At 41.1% G+C, this 17,156-nt stretch overlaps 1 protein-coding gene across 5 annotated transcripts in view; it reads right to left on the reverse strand.

Moving 5' to 3' along the window:
- The window catches only part of NEXN (nexilin F-actin binding protein), a 52,635-nt gene extending 36,134 nt beyond the window's left edge, over positions 1-16,501 (reverse strand). For all 5 annotated transcript variants that reach the window (XM_065910648.1, XM_065910655.1, XM_065910640.1 and 2 more), the window contains exon 1: positions 16,368-16,501. The gene's annotated coding sequence lies outside the window, so the exon portion shown is untranslated. The remainder of the gene's footprint in view (positions 1-16,367) is intronic.
- Positions 16,502-17,156: the final 655 nt, after the last annotated feature.

Raw genomic sequence — 17,156 nt, forward strand, 5'->3', positions numbered from 1 at the left:
TCCTTTTAAAAATGATACAAGCTAACAGTTATTCTCTTGACTTTATGCAGGACACAGACTGAGGTTAGGAAATCATTCCCAGGTACTGAAACAAATGCTGCTATCTCAGCTGGTTGTGGTTTAGAATTCATTTAGTAAACTCATTCATGTGGGATGAAGTCAGGGGCCGTTTGGGCTCTGATTTTTAAAGTGTCCAAGTCAGCAACATGCAAGCAGCACTCTGACTGCTGCAACTAATGAAGAATCCAGTAGCAATATTCACATATATGTTATTCTCTTGATTGAGGAACACATGGATATATTCTATCATTCTGCTAAATTGCCAAAAGTACAAAAGGCTTCTAAATTTTTATCTGACAGAACATTATTTAACAGTGTACTCCCAGGGTAACCAAATTCCCTTTTATTTATTTAGTTACTGAGAATTTTGATTTTATGAAAACTTTTTATTTTTTTAATGCTGTTGTTGCTTAGTTGCTAGTAGTGTCTGATTCTTTGTGACCCCATGGACTATAGCCCGCCAGGATCCTCTGTCCATGTGATTTCCCAGGCAAGAATACTGGAGTGGGTTGCCATTTCCTTCTCCAGGGGCTCCTCCTGACCCAGGGCTCGAACCCACATCTCCTGCATTGCAGGCATTGGCAATTGGACTCTACCGCTGAACCACCAGGGCTGCGACCAGGTCTTCTTGCAGTACACAGAATCTTTTATTTTTGGTGCAGCATGAAGATTCTTTAGTTGAGGCATATAGGAGCTAGTTCTCGGATCAGGGATCAAACTCGGGGCCCTTGCAGTGGGAATGTGGAGTCTTAGTCACTGGGCCACCAGAGACGTCCTATGAAAACTTTTTAAAGTATTGACTCCAACAAAGTCATGACAAGGACTCTATGAAGCATTTAAAAATTAGCTGAATGTCACACATTTTAGTGAATCTCAACACTAAACCATAAATCCATCAAGGAAATTCCTGTGAAAGGGAGTTGCAGTCACTGAACTTTAGTCAAGGAATGGAGCCATAGTGCTCTCTAACTTGCAGCTGAAAATGTTTCAGTTTCCTTAAATCCTCTTCTTTCTGTCTCTCTCTCCATCCTCACTCTATAAGCCTGAAATACTCATGCCCTTCCTACCAGACAGCCACAGTCACCTTCGTGCATGCTAAGTCACTTCAGTCATGACTGACTCTTCGTGACCCCATGGACTGTATGTAGCCTGCCAGGCTCCTCTGTCCATGGGATTCTCCAGGCAAGAATACTGGAGTAGGTTGCCATTTCCTTCTCCAGGGGATCTTCCCCACCCAGCAATCGAACTCAAGTCTCATTACGTTTCCTGCATTGGCAGGTGGATTCTTTACCACTAGCGCCACCTGGGAAGTAACCTTCAACCCTGACAAAACTACCTCCATCTTTTCTGTCAGCTAGCTAGGGACCAGGCTGTGGACTAAGTTGCTCAATATGTAAATGATCGTAATTATATGTGGTAGAATGTGTATTATGAAATTAAAATTTCAAAACAAATGACATGTACAGGTTCAATCTTGTCATAACATTTCATAAACCTCCTCATACAAAAGTTTACAGATTTGTGTATTTTTTTCAATTGGACAAAAGTTTCATACAAATATAATATGAAATCTTTCAAAATTTTCTCCTAGAACCTTTGATGCTTAAGGACCCTGGTAGAGTTCAGAATTATATCCTAATGAGAATATCTCACTTAATTGTTGATTTTTCAAATACATGGCAACAAAGATGGTGGGAATTCCCTGGTAGCCCAGTGGTTAGGACTCAGCACCTTCACTGCCAGGGGCCCAAGTTTGCTCTCTGGTTGGGGAACTAACATTATGTAAACTGTGCAGTGTGTGTGGCCAGAAAAGCAAAAACAAAAGACAACAGTGGTGGAAGAAATACTGGAATTAGAGCCTGAAAAATTCGATGAGGTCATTTACTAGATGTATGGTCCTGGGAAAGCCAGTTAAATTCTGTGAACTTCCATTTTAGATATAAATTAGGCACAATGTTTTTCTCTTTATGAAGTGAAAGTTGCACAGTTGTGTCTAACTGTTTTTGACCCCATGGAGTATACAGTCCATGGACTTCTCCAGGCTAGAATAGTGGAGTAGGGAGCCTTTCCCTTCTCCAGGGGATCTTCCCAACCCAGGGACCAAACCCAGGTCTCCTGCAATGCAGGCAGATTCTTTACCAGCTGAGCCATAAGGGAAGCCCAAGATTACTGGAGTGGGTAGCCTATCCCTTCTCCAGCGCTCTTCCCAACCCCGGAATTGAACCTGGGTCTCCTGCATTGCAGGTGGGTTCTTTACCAACTGAGCTCTCAGGGAAGCCCCTTTCTCATTATACGTGCATGCTAAGTTGCTTCAGTCATGTCTGACTCTTTGCAACACTGTGGACTGTAGCCCGCCAGGCTCCTCTGTCCATGTGGATTCCAGGCAAGAACACTGGAGTCTGTTGCCTTGCTCTCCTCCAGGGGAGCTTTCCAACCCAGGGATCCAACCTCATCTCTTACGTCTCCTACACTGGCATGCGGGTTCTTTACCACTAGCAAATAAAACGGACAGTTTCTACCCTCTGAACTTGACTGCTGCATCTGACACTCTGTCACTTCCTTACTCTGAAATCCTTCTCACTTGGCTCATGATACCATTTCTCTCCCTGTTCCTTCATGTCTCTAGCCATTCCTTCTCTTTTGAGGGTTTCTTTGCCTCTCTACACTTCTTCGGTGTTGTTTGCCCCCAAGTTTCAGTCTTTGCCCTTTTCTTCTCACTCTACACTTTTATTTCAATGAGTTAATACACATGACTGGTTTACCTTTCTGGTTTCATCTTTCTCCATACTTCCCTCCCACTCTATCACATGTCCTGAAATACTGGCCCACCTGAGCCTTTACACAGCTAGCTCCCTCAGCTTGATATTCTACTCATTCTCTTAGCTAACTCCTACTAATCCCTTAGTTCTGAAACTGTCACTCTTCTCCAGGAAGCCTTCCTTGACTCATGAGACTGGGTTAGGGGCTTCTCTAGTGTGTGTTACAATAGCACTCCCATGCTTACCCTAATTATGGCATTCACCACAGCATAAGGGCTTCCCGGATGGCGCTAGTAGTAAAGAACCTGCCTGCCAGTGCAGGAGACATAAGAGATGTGGGTTCAATCCCTGGGTCAAGAAGATTCCCTGGAAGCGGAAATGGCATCCCACTCCAGTATTCTTGCTGGGACAACCCCATGAACAGAGGAGAGAGGAGGCTACAGTCCATGGAGTTGCAAAGTCAGACATGACTTGAACATTCTGGGCAGTGATAGAGGATGAGATGGTTGGATGGCATCACTGACTCAATGGCTTGAGTTTGAGCAAATTCTGGGAGATGGTGAAGGACAGGGAGGAATGGTGGGCTGCAGTCCATGGGATCATAAAGAGTTGGACATGACTTAGCAATTGAACAAACACAACAATCATAATATGTGGTAATAAAGCACTTTGTTGACCACCTCCTCCACCAGAAAGTGAGGTCTTTGAGAGTACAGACTGTACTTTATATACCATTGTATCCACAGTATTGAGCATGTGCTGATATATAGAAGACTTATATAATAATTGTTTACTTAATAAGGAAATCCTGCCAACTTCCAGAGGAAGCGCTTTACTTGCTGGGATATAATGCATGACTTTCACTATGGTTAACATTATGTGGGACTACAATATAAACAGAACACACCATTCATTACACCAATATTTATTAAGCATCTTTTATGTGCCAGGCACTCCGCCAGGTGTTGAGAAATGCAGCACTGAATAGACAGACACTCTCTCTATTCTCATATTATTAATAGTCTCCTGGCCAAAACTCTGAACAAAAGCCTTGGAATAGGATTTTTAATGGTCCAGCCCACTATGCTCTCTGTAGACTCAGGTAAGATTCTAACATCAACCATAGCTGATACAGAATTGAAGACAGCAGACACCACACCCCAACCTTCCCATTAGATGCCTAAGGTCAGTGACTTCCATTCTCAGCCCACATTTTGCTCTTCTCTTACTTCCACCTGGACCTTCATCTGTACGTTTGGTAAACTTTATGTTCTTTTTCTACAATACAGAGGATTGATTCCTTTCTAGTGCCTAGCTCCATGCCTGCTAATTAATAAACTATAACTTAAAATAAATCCCCAAAGCCATCATGAAAAGGTTTTCAATATCCATGTAGTAACCATCAAAACTAAGAACTCTAAAAGATCCCATTCTTTGACTCAGTTTTTAATTCCCTTAATAAACTGTCTATACTACATTTTAAAATCTGCCATTGAATATTTACAAAAGATTTTCAAATTAATCTTTTGGAAACATATTCTCAAGTTCCAAATATCCATTCAATCTTTGATCATTTTATCATCTCCCACTTTCATGCTTTCTACATATATTATTAGTTAACATATAGATGAGTTTCACCTACTTGTCTATAAACTTATGTGGAATTTGCTGCTATATTTGTTGCTTTATAGCACAGAGGTCCCAGGCCCTCCTTCAACTTCATATAATAATCCTTACTAGAAATATTCATATATATTTATTAGTCATGTGGATCATTATCATTATGATTAATAAACTTACAACATGAGAACAGCTGTAAAATTCAAAGTATTCACTTTAATAGTTTTCTCTCCTTCAGAATGCTGATAAACCTTTTAAAATCATTAAAACTTTTCAGTTGGTACCAGAATTCAATGTGATAAGGACACAAAGTTACCTTGGTCGCTACAGGAACACTGATTAAACACAGTTTCTTCAAAGTTCTTAACTGGCACATATAATCAGAAAAATGAATTTAAGTACGTGTTACATATTGTAAAATAAAGTTTCAAAAGCTCTAGAGTGGGACATCCTTGATGGCCTAGTGGTTAAGACTCTGTGCTGCCAATTTAGGCGTCTCAGGACTCTGGTTTGATCCCTAGTGGGGGAACTAGGATCCCATATGCTGTGCAGTCAAAAAAAAATTCAGAGTAACTTCCAGCCCCAATTATTTTGATTTCTAATAATATAACAGCTTGCCATTCTTTCTACCTTCATCAGCTTGGCTACTACCTTCTCTACCACTCTGAGCTCTTTAACTCTAGTCTATGACTCCAGCTCTGAGGTTGTTAACTGCATAAGACCAGAACTAAAATTCTTACCAGGGCTTATTAGGCCCTTTTGCAGCTTCCCTTAGCCTCTCTGATTTAACGTGTCTTCTCCCATTCCTTCAGCCTCCCACCTTGACAAATATATTCAATGACTGTTTCTACCTCTGAGAGATTTTTTTCTCCCTGTAGTGCATATAGTATCTTAGTTCCCCACCAGGGATGGAACCCTGCCTACTGCAGTGGAAGCTCAGAGTCCTACCCCTGGACTGCAGTGAATTCCCTCCAAGAAAATTCTTAAGCCACTTCCTTACCAGTGAAGTATTTTCCCAAACTAACAATGGTGATTTTCTGCATTTCATGCTAAGAATGGATTTTTTTGCCTTCAGTCTCTGACATCTCAAAATGTGCGTAGACTTTTCTCGATATATCTAGATTTTCTGGTTTCTAGATGCATCCGGCATTAATTAAAATTTTTATATTAAACATATCAGATATATTAGTCTAATCTATCTTCTTTATTTAATAATCAAACCTCACATACCCACCACTAAGCTTCAACAAGTATTCGCTTCTTCCATTGTCTTCAACAATACAATCTATTTCATTTACTTTGTCCGATATCTATTTCAGCATAATGCACAATACTTTATAGATGCTCTAAACCCCACTCCAGCTGCACTCGCCACATTCCAGGCACTGTGCAGTGCATCCTCCCAACACCCCAGAATTATGCCCAGAATCAAACCCTATCATTCTTACCTTTGATTCTTTCTTGGGTAGACTTTATTTTTTTTCCATTTATTTTTATTAGTTGGAGGCTAATTACTTTACAATACTGTAGTGGTTTTTGTCATACATTGACATGAATCAGCCATGGGTTTACATGTATTCCCCATCCCGATCCCCCCTCCCACCTCCCCCTCCACCCGATCCCTCTGGGTCCTCCCAGTGCACCAGGCCCGAGCACTTGTCTCATGCATCCCACCTGGGCTCTTGGGAAGACTTTAAAGTAACCACTCAAAGAAAACTGGTGAGTTCTCATTTGAGGAAGTCATTAATAAAATGAAGTTACATATATCAACAAAATGTAAGAATTTTTTAAAAGTTATAATAAATTAGAGGAAAGACTTGGTTTCTCTACATTATATAAAGGAGAAGAGTGGAAACTAACAACGGAATCCCTATTATGTGCAATATACTAGGTGCTTTGCATGTTATTTCATAAACTTAGACATGATAAGTATGATAGGGTTAGAAATAATTGGGAAATGAAAAATTAGCTAAAATGAATAAATATGTACTTAATTAATTCAAAAACATCTATTAAACATCTTTCTACAATGAACTAGACAGTATAAGGCACTAGATATACAAAGATGAATGTAGAATAAAATATTTCTTTTCAGGGAGCTCATAGTCCACATGGGATGACAGACAATAACCAAGAAAATATAAAAGGGCCCAATGTATGGGCCTGCTATTGAGGAGCTCAGAAACCCTTTGTTTATATAGATTATATATACAGATATCAATGTATTAAAAATTAAAAGAGAATTTTCAAATATATACTTGTCATGGGAAATAATAACAAACCTATTATACATCAACATACACACATTATGAAAAAAAAATGTGTTTTCCAAAATAAAAATACTTAGGAGAATGACATTGTTTTACATGTTTGCACATCTCTTTAATATCTGGCTTTAAAAAAGATAGCTATATTCTCATATCTACTTCTGTATTCAAACTATTGTGATACATTGTTTTGACTGAAGTATATAAAGAAAGTATGGCCTCATATAGATACATAGTTATAAAAGAAAGGCCTATGGGTCCTTGAAGGGTCTCCGGGACTCCCAAGGATTCTAAAACCATATTCTGAGATTTGCTGAATTATAGGAAAAATATTCTATCAAATCACACCAGTTTTAATTCAAAAAAGAAAGTAGTTTGACTGGGCACTCCCTGTCTGTATTCTAGAACACTAAATGAGGATTAGTTTAACAACTTAATTCTTACACTCAGTAACCTAAATACCAAGGGATTCTATATCTGGATTCTCACAGACTTTTCTTAATCTAGTATTGACTTTTCTTGTCTGAGCAGGCAGAGGTAAGGTCTTAGCCGCCTTAAAGCAGCAACAGCAGCACAACCATTAGGCCCCACTGCACTTTTCTAAAGTCTAAGATCTCAGGCAAGCCAGATGAATTGTTATCAAAACTAAGAGAGAACAACCACCTAAGGATAAGGTTGAACGTGTGATTCATCAACAAGTTTGGTCATCATAAAGGGACGATGAATAATAAAGGGATTTAATTCCAGGTGGCACTAGGGGTTAAGAATCTGCCTGCCAATGTAGGAGACAAAAGAGACTCAGGTTCAATCCTGGGTTTGATCCCTGGGTTGGGAAGCTCCCCTGGAAAAGGAAAATGGCAACCCACTGTGGTATTCTTGCCTGAAAAATTCCATGGACAAGAGGAGCCTGGCAGACCACAGTCCATGGGGTTACAAAGAGTTAGACACGACTGAGCGACCGAGAACAGCACACAGAAGGGATTTAAGAATGCCAACCCAGCATATTAGGTGCTGATGTTAAATGAAGACAACCAAGTGTCCATCATAGGGTTCTGAGGGAGTATTGCAGTCTTACTATAGCCTGTCTATGATTTATCAAAAATGCATTTTTTCAAACTTGACAGATTAGACCAGTATTTACAACATAGTATTTTTGTGAGGAAAACCTACTATGAACCAGGAATTATGCCTTGGTGATGGTATACAAAATATATGTGACAGCCTTTGAAATCAGTTACCTTTGTTAGGAAAAATAGATGGGACCACAGCTAATTATAATACAAAGTAGTAAGCGTATATAATAGCAGGATATGTACAGAGCTATAGAAATATGGAAAAGTCATGGAAAAGATCATGGTGGGGTTAAGGAGGAGGTTGGGTTTAAGGCAGATTGCACAGAGATAAATGGTGACATTTGATGTAGACACTGAAGGATGAGAGGATTTCACGAAGTAGAAAGGAGAGAAAGGGCATCTAGGCAAAAGGAGCAACATGAACAAAAACACCCATGCTTGACAGCCCACTGAAAATGTGGGGATCCATGAGCTGTCCAGAGAACGTCTGGTAAAATGAGACAGACAGACTGGACACAGAATAGAAAGATTCCCAAATGCCAGACTAAGAAAACGTTTAGGCTTGATCCTACAGTCAGTGGGATCCAGCAAAGGATTTTTAAAGCAAATGTGACTTAACAATACCTGTATTCTAGAAAAGAAAGAGCGAGACTGATAGCAGTGCAGAAAATTGGAGTAAAATGGGGGAAGACTACAGGGAGAAAGACAAGTACAATGATCTTGGCAAGAAAAGATAAGGGCTTGAATTAAGATGGTAGCATTAGGAATGAAATCAGAAAAGATATTTTACAAATAGGATTGACAAGATGTAACCCATTTATTCATTTATTTAAGAAGTATTTATTAAGTTCCAACTATATGCCAGAGATGATCCTAGGCTATGAAGAAATGAAAGTGAACAAAAAGTCAAAGTCCTTTCCTCCAGGGAAGGGGGCTCTCTTAGGAGCATTATTGCAAAAATTTTGACCAATTAGATTTGGAGAGTAGAGGTGAGGAGAGGAAGGAAGGAATTAGTTCAAGGTTTTTATTTTGAGTGAATGGATGAACAGGGTTACCATTAAAAGCATGTTTAAGGGGTAATAAATGAGTTCAGCTTTGAACAGGTTTTACTACCTCTCAGAATTACATTAGGGGTCTTGTTATACATGTACTAAGAATTATGAATTTTTAGAGCTTATTCACTAAAGACCTTAAAGACCAATTAGTCAAAGCCATTCATTTACTATATGAAAAACCAGGAGGCTCAAAATGATTCAGTGACTAATTCAAGGTTGCAAACTGTTCAGCAGCAGAACAAGGAACTAGACTCCAAGTTTCTTGACTTCTAGTCAACTACTTATTTCACTCTACCATTATACATTTTTATCTAAAAGTACTTGAAATATATAAACATGAATTGTATATATGTATGTGCTTAGCTGCTCAGTGCTGTCTGACTCTTTGTGACCTTATGGACTGTAGCCTGCATTGCAAGCAGATTCTTTACCTCTGAGCCACCGGGAAAGCCTGTATATATGTATACATAAGCAAATACACTAATGTTGGTATCAACTGGCATAGCAATTAATGAGGTAGACTTCAGGAAGTTTTTGAAAATGACTTAATAGCCTAATAAAATGTGTTTCAAAATATACTTTGGGGCTGTTATAAAGTAATTTACAGGTTGAATATTAAGGTATAGAACTCAAACTTTGAAATAATATGAGTCTCAAAGTAGAATATAATATTAAGTATAACAGATCATCTTAAAATATGCATGCTGATGTTCCCATTCTAAAACTTCACTGGACCTCTGTTTGACCTCTAAATGTTCTAAATTTAGTTACTTTGATTTTTAGATGTGCAATTAAAATATTTCAAGATAGCAAACAATGCAAGATTTAAGAAAAGAATTTTAAATCACAGCTCTATCATTTACAATAACTGTTTCATCGTGTTAAAGTATTATCTCCTTTCTCAAGAGAACAGACTTGACAAGACAGTGACAGCTTTAAATCTGCATTTCATTAAACTCAAGTAAATTCTTTGTCTCAACTTTTTTTTTTGGTCTCAACTTTTAAGAAGGTTATAGACATAACACTTACCTATATACTAGAAGCAAATGTTAAAACCCACCTCTTTATAGAACAAACAACATTGTTTTCAGCTTCATAAAATGTGAGCCTAAATTTTTATCATTTTCTACTTGTACAAGAAATATAAACTTATGTAACCTTATTACATTTAATGAAGGTTGTAACCTTCTACTTTGAAAATTATATTATTAAACATTATAAACCTCATTATAGTTCAAAAATATGAAACTAGATCCTATTTTACCTACTTAAAATAGTGAGTTTTTTCCTCCTACCAATACGTAATTCCTCACTGATAACAATCTTTTTTTTTTTTGCTTTGACTGTTTTTTTTTCATTTTGTTTAGTTTTTAATTTATTTTATTTTTTTTAATTGAAGTACAGCTGATTTACAATGTTGTGCCAATCTCTGCTGTATAGCATAGTGACTCAGTTATACACATTTACACATTTTTAAGTATTCTCTCCCATATGATTTATCACAGGATATTCAGTACAGTTCCCTGTGCTATCCATTAGGACCTTGCTGTGTGTCCATTCTAAATGTAATAGTCTGCATCTACCAACTGCAAACCCCCAGTCCTTCCCCCCGCCACCCGCCTCTCCCTTGGCAACCACAAGCCTGTTTCCATGTCTGTGAATCCGTTTCCGTTTGTAGATAGGTTCATTTGTGCCATATTTTAGATTCCACATATAAGTGATATCATATGACATTTGTCTTTCTCTTTCTGACTTACTTCACTTCGTATGATAATCTCTGGTTGGAGTCATACCAACAGTCTTTTCAACCTGCCTCGTCATTCTTCCATATTAACGTATAATACTTTGCACTCGTATGACTGTGTGGAATATTTTTCAAAGAGCATTCACCATACTCTGAGTCCCTGAAGGGAAAAAGTGTGCTCCACTCCATTTTTCATCTTTAGTGTCTCACATAGCAACTAGGACACAGTACAAAGTCAGTTCACATTTGAGCTAGTGGATGAATAACTAAGAGATACCAGAAAACTGTCTGATCCAAAATGAGCCCAAATAAAACTTGTGTATGATATCTCTCAAAGGAAAGCTGATGATGAGGATACATGAATGAATGAATGAACAAGCAAACAAAATTGTAGAAAGTAAAATTAAATGGAGTTAGTTTACATTAAGCTAGATATCATGAAAAACCAGATGTGGGATTCCCAAACAAATGGATGTGGTAATTTCTGGAACAGACTGGAATTCCTCAACCCTCTTCAAGTGGAAGAGGGCCTTTCAATGAGGGATGCCACTGGGAATGGAAAGACCCAGGCCTCTGACTGCAAACAAGTGGGAAGGGCGGAGAAGTAGAAGAATAGAGGTAAACTTCACTTTATGACCAATGTGTAAGGGTTGCTAAAACTCTCCTAAAGACTTCTAAGATGGGGAAGAAGAAGGATTATTTAAGAGTTCCTAGGAAAGATCTCTTTCCCAGAAGTATCTCCCCTATACTTTCTAAAATCCCATGAGTTAAAATATTTTTGTTTTAGTTTTCAATACATGGTTCCTTTCAGCTCAACTGACACCAGCAATTAGTGTCAATGACAGTTAACCTCTCCTTCCCAGCTCCATGATTATATTAAAGAGAAGGATGCTAATCAAAATATATCTATAGCATTTAAAGTCCAGCTTCCTAATGCCAAGTCCAGCAGACTTTCCATCATATCATGGCTTCAGACTTGCCCTAATACTTAGATCAGGGCCCTGCATATTCAACTGTCTGTGGTCAGGTAATGTAAGTTAATGTTATGCAATATAATTGACAAATAGTGTATATCAGTGATGACTGGTTATCAGACAATAGGGGATGGTGGAGACTACGCTAACAGGAGAGTGTGCTGTGTGCCCTGTCTCAGGAGGGGGTCACTATTTAGTTTCAGAGTACCTGCTATGCAGAAATGTGGACCCAGTTTTGCCAAGACCTTTCAATTTTTCAAGAGAGACTGAAAATCCATATTTCAATATAAAATGTACAATTTTTAAACATGTCTGTGGCTAAAAGTCACTTTTTGGCTCCCAATTTATAGACCCTGATCTAAATAAACAAGCAGCATTGAGAAAATACAAAGAGACAGGGGTGGGCTGTTTTGGCTAGAAAGAGGGAGGCAGAGTGAAAAGAAAGAAAATGGCAGGAAAGAGGTCCAGAAAGAAAGGCGAAGTCAAATTTCACCAACCTCAAGTGGGTCCAGGCATCAAGAAGTTACAGTTTCTCAAGTAGCGACTTAAGTCATTAAAGCCTAAATGTCCCTTCTCTTAATCACATGCCTGAATTTCCAAAGTAGCAGCATTTTGATTCATCTTGTTAAGTGTGCTGATAGGGTCATCCCTTCAAAACCAGAGCCAGGAGCCAGGATTGGGCGGGGAGGCTCTTGCCAACCAGCCTTGTAGAGGCATTGCCCGCCTCCCCCACTGCCTTGCAGGGTGTAGCAACATCAGACTAGGAATCAGGACGGTAAATCCCAGGGTTTGTGTAAGCGGCTGTATGGTGATAACTCTGTTGGCTTACACTTCTAACAGAAGCCCATATAATCTAAAACCAAACTGCCTGCATCAAGACAAAAAATTTTTTTTCACCAACCTCAAAACTTGGCCTAGGGACACCAAACCGTCTTCTAATCAGAGAACAAAAAGGAAGAGATGACCAAAAAAAAAAAAAAAAAAAGGAGGGGGAGTAAAAGAATCAATTATTGAACACTTACTAGATGGCAGATACTGCATCAATGCTTTCACACAGGTACTTCCACTGAGATATAGCACTGTGAGGGAAAAAACTCCTATTTGTGAAGAAAAGAGGGAACTATATCAAATAGTTTATGTGTCAGATGATGACAGCCCCCTTTTCGGTTTCCCACAATTTTTAACCATAAATATAACAGAGTTGTATTAATTTTCTAATAAAAAAACGAATTTGACTGAAAGTTAAATAACTGGATTTCTGGGTAAAAATTCACCCATCCTACCATATAGAAAGTATATTACCATGCAATGTGAAGGATGTACTCAGTCATATCTGACTCTTTGTGACACTCTGGACTGTAGCCCTGCAGGTTCCTCCATGAATGGGATTTTTCAGGCAAGAATACTAGAGTGGATTGCCATTTCCTCCTCCAGGGGATCTTCCCGACCCGGGGATTGAACCTGCGTCTCCTGTATCTCCTGCATTGCAGGTGGATTCTTTACCTGCTGAGCCATCCGGGAAGACCCATACTTTCATAGTATGGGTCTGAGTATTTAAATAGATGAAGAAAATATAACAACTCCAAGTGTATATAAGTATGTAATCAAGATAAATGATCAAACCAGAAGGAAGAGAACATAAAAGTAACCACACAGGTGATGGAGACCACAGATAGTTTAAATAAGAATAGAAATATGTGAAATTACTAAGAATGGTATAGGTCATTTTCCCTCTTAATTATAAAGTCAACTACTAAGATGTTTTGTGTGTCTGGCCAGCATAACATAAAATGCACAGAGTCCTCTTTTCTATAAAAGTATCCAGACATCTACCCATCTGTTACATACTTTTCTACATTTACTATAATACATTGTTTTCTTTCTTTTAGGCATGTATTTTTATTTAAACAATATTTTTATTTGCTTTTGCATGTGTGTATGTGTGTGTGTGCTCAGTTGTGTCTGACTCTTTGTGACCCCATGGACTATAGCCTGCCAGGCTCCTCTGTCCATGAAACTTTCCAGGTAAGAATACTGGAGTGGGTTGACATTTCCTTCTCTAGGGGATCTTCCCCACCTATGGGTCGAACCTACATCTCTTGTGTCTCCTGCACTGCAGGAGGATTCTTTACTGTTGAGCCACCAGTGTGAAAGTGAAAGTTGCTCAGTTGAGTTCGACTCTTTGCAACCCCATACACTATACAGTCCATGGAATTATCCAGGCCAGAATACTGGAGTGGGTAGCCCATCCCTTCTCCAGGGGATCTTCCGGACCCAGGGATCGAACCCAGGTCTTTCTCATTGCAGGCGGATTGTTTACCAGCTGAGCCAAGGGAAAGGCCCTTATTTCCCTTAATGAGTTTCAAAGATAACAGTAGCGGTTTTTCCCCCTTAAAAGAAATAGTTATCTCATTTCAGGCCACTTGGGTTCTAAGCAATCTAAATTCCCAATTGTGTGTGCATGTGCTCAGTCATGTCCGACTCTTTTCGACCCCATGGACTGTGGCTCACCACGCTCCTCTGTTCATGAAATTTTCCAGGCAAGAATAATGGAGTGGGTTGCCACTTCCTACTCCAGGGGATCTTCTCCATACAGGGATCAAATCCATCTCTCTCGCGTCTCCTGTGCTACAGGCAGGTTCTTTACCGCTGAGCCACCAGGGAAGCTCTTAAATTGCCAATTAATCTCACCCAAATATACATACCCAGTTTTTATTCTGTTCACAAGTGAAACCCTAACCTAAATACCTCAAATGTAATTTCAGGGGAAACATACTGTTCAGAAACCTAGATAATGCATTCCTTTGTTGATGCTAAATATAGTCATCTCAAGATGACATACATTTTGACAATGATCAGTCTTACATATCAAATTTTCAAAAATAGCACAGATTCCATTTTCAGGTGAGCAGGAAAAGTTGCTATTCTCTACATTTCAGTTTTAAATGGATTTAAAAGTGTGACTCTTTCATAAAAATGGAATTACATCAATACCGTATTAAGGTAAACTGGATTTTAAAGAATCTTGTGGTTTTTACTTTGGGCTCTTTAAGGGAATCACTGCAGATAAAATACAGAGTTGCCCACATTTTTCTTTAAAATATTCCAGTTAAAATACAAAATATTAAAAAAAAAAAATAGGGGGCTAATAGCTGTGAGAATCTTAATTAGCTTCATTAAATAATGCAAGTTCATTTATACTAAGTATGTGTGCGTGCTCAGTCCTGTCGGACTCTGTGCCTCCATGTAGTCCTGCCAGGCTCCTCACTTCATGGGCTTCTTCAGGGAGGAATACTGGAGTGGGTTGCCATGCCCTCCTTCAGGAGATCTTCCCCACCCAGGGATCGAACTCGAGTCTTCTGCTTCTCTAGCCTTGGCAGGTGGGCTCTTTACCACTGAGCCCCTTGGGAAGCCTTATTACTAAATATACCTCCTCAAAAAAAAAAAAAGAAAACCTTGTCCCTCAATTTAATTAATTTTTCACTTTTCCACCCTACTGGACTTCAAAACTGAAAAGAATTTCAGAGATTTATGTGTATTCTGTGTTTTCTGACAGCAGAAATTTAATCTGTAAAAGGATTATCAGGGGGAAAGGAAGGCAATTCTTTCAATGACGGGTGACTAAGATGGTATAAATACTTAAGTTGATTTAATCATGCTACCCAACACATAGTTATGCTGTGACTCGAAGACCGGTGGGCCCACACATGAATTCATTAACAAAATTTAGCTGGTGAATGATGCTCCAGTTGCTTCGCTCATGGAACTGATTTCTTTCTTATTATGGCTTATTTCTTTTCTCTACCTGCCTCCTACCCAAGGACAGACATTTTGTTAGGACATATCCTTATGCTATTTTTATCTTGTTCTCCTTCTGTCCTCTCTCTCTCCCTCCTTCCCCCCACCCCGCTTTCCAACTCTTTGTTCACATTCTGGACCTTAAATAAATATGAAATGAAGACCTTGAAGCCATCAACGAACTTCTGAACTTGGCTATTTTCTTTACAAAAGCCATTAATTTTATATATATATATATATATATATATATATATATATATATATATATAAGCATTCGTGGAGCGTTTCACAGTTTACAAACACAGCTGGAATGGCTTGGCGTTTTTAAACAGCTTATAGTCAAAGGAGGTCTCGAGAGGTGATTCCATCACTCATTCCAAGTTCAGCTCTAGCTGCACAACTCCCAACATCCGACCTCGGACAGAATCGCGAACAACTAGTTTGGAGGGAAGGGGCAGACGACGAGTAGTTAAATCACATCTCACTGCCCAGCCTCCCACTGGGACAGACGGGGAATGATTTCTCTTAAAAACAGCAGGCAGGGCCGGCGGACAAGGAGACAGCGCCGGGGGCACGTGGTGGGGGAGGACGCGGCACTTTACCTGCCGGGCCCACTGGGACCGAGCAAGGGGTCGGGAGCCCGCTCCACTCGCAGAGGATCACTCCCGGAGGATCACTGCCTCCGGGACCCAGAAAGCTCCCGAAACTGCGCACATAGGGCGCAAGCTGAGCTGAAGCTGCGGAGCTGGGCAGGGATGTCGCGGCCAGAATCTGCCCAAGGCCGGTGACCGCGGAGAGACAGCCAGGCCGCCCCGGCCCGCCCCGCGCCGCGCGGAGCCCGGGGATGCGGCTCCGAGGGCCGGTTCGCTCGCGCCGGGGACCAGCACGTCCACACAGCTGGATGGACCCCGGCCAGGAGCCGCGGCGCGCGTCCCCGCAGCCCCCGCCAGTCGCCCAAGGGGAGCCGACGGCTCGATCTCGGCCGCCCCAGTCCCACGTCCCCCCGACTCCTCTCACCCTCCTCAAGCCGGCGACACGCGAAGGTCCGGGGTGCGCGCGGGGAGGCTGTGCGCGTCGGGCGCCGGGGTGTAGGCAGGGGTCCGGGAGCTCCAGCCGCCGCTCCAGCCGCTGCGATCTCTCTGGCCGCCGCCGCCGCCGCCCGCTCCAACAGCAAGTTTCCATAAAAGTCCTGGTGCGCAGCCTGTTCCCGCATTCCAGGCGGGCCCAGCGCCGGCTGCAGCTGTTCCAAAACACGAGGCCAGTTCCCCCAACCCCCGCCTCCGCCGTATCGCCCGGAGAGGGGTGGGGAGTCGAGAAAGAAGGCGGGCGAGGGGGGCGGCGGCTGCCAACTTTCCGCCGGGACCTGCCGGTCGCCCGACTCTGGATCCCCGAGCTGACCCCCTCCCCTCGGGTCCGCCTCCGCGTCCCGAAGCGCTCCGGGGAAAGGAGGCTGCCTCCCCAGTGAGGAACGGGAGCTACTGGAGTGGGATTCGGAAGCAGGCTGCAGCTGCCTTCCCTCTAGCCACTAACGGTTTGCGCTAGGGCCTGCTTCTCAGCTGAGCTATCGGTTCTGGGGTCTCAGTAGCCAAACCACCACCTCATCTTCATCCAAAGCGTCGCCCCTCGGCCAGCTTTCCTTTTACTGTTGAGAGCAGAGGGCAGCAGACCGGGGACCACTTCATCTGTCTGTTGCTCTCCTTCTCTTAGTTCTGGTCTTTCACTCTCAACAGAATGGTTGATAGAGAAAAGTGGACGAAAGCGAGGATGCGAAAGAGGGGTGGACGGGGAGGAGGAGGCATAAAAAGA

The sequence above is a fragment of the Muntiacus reevesi genome, chromosome 1 (assembly GCF_963930625.1).
Source record: "Muntiacus reevesi chromosome 1, mMunRee1.1, whole genome shotgun sequence".
NCBI classification, from domain to species: domain Eukaryota; kingdom Metazoa; phylum Chordata; class Mammalia; order Artiodactyla; family Cervidae; genus Muntiacus; species Muntiacus reevesi.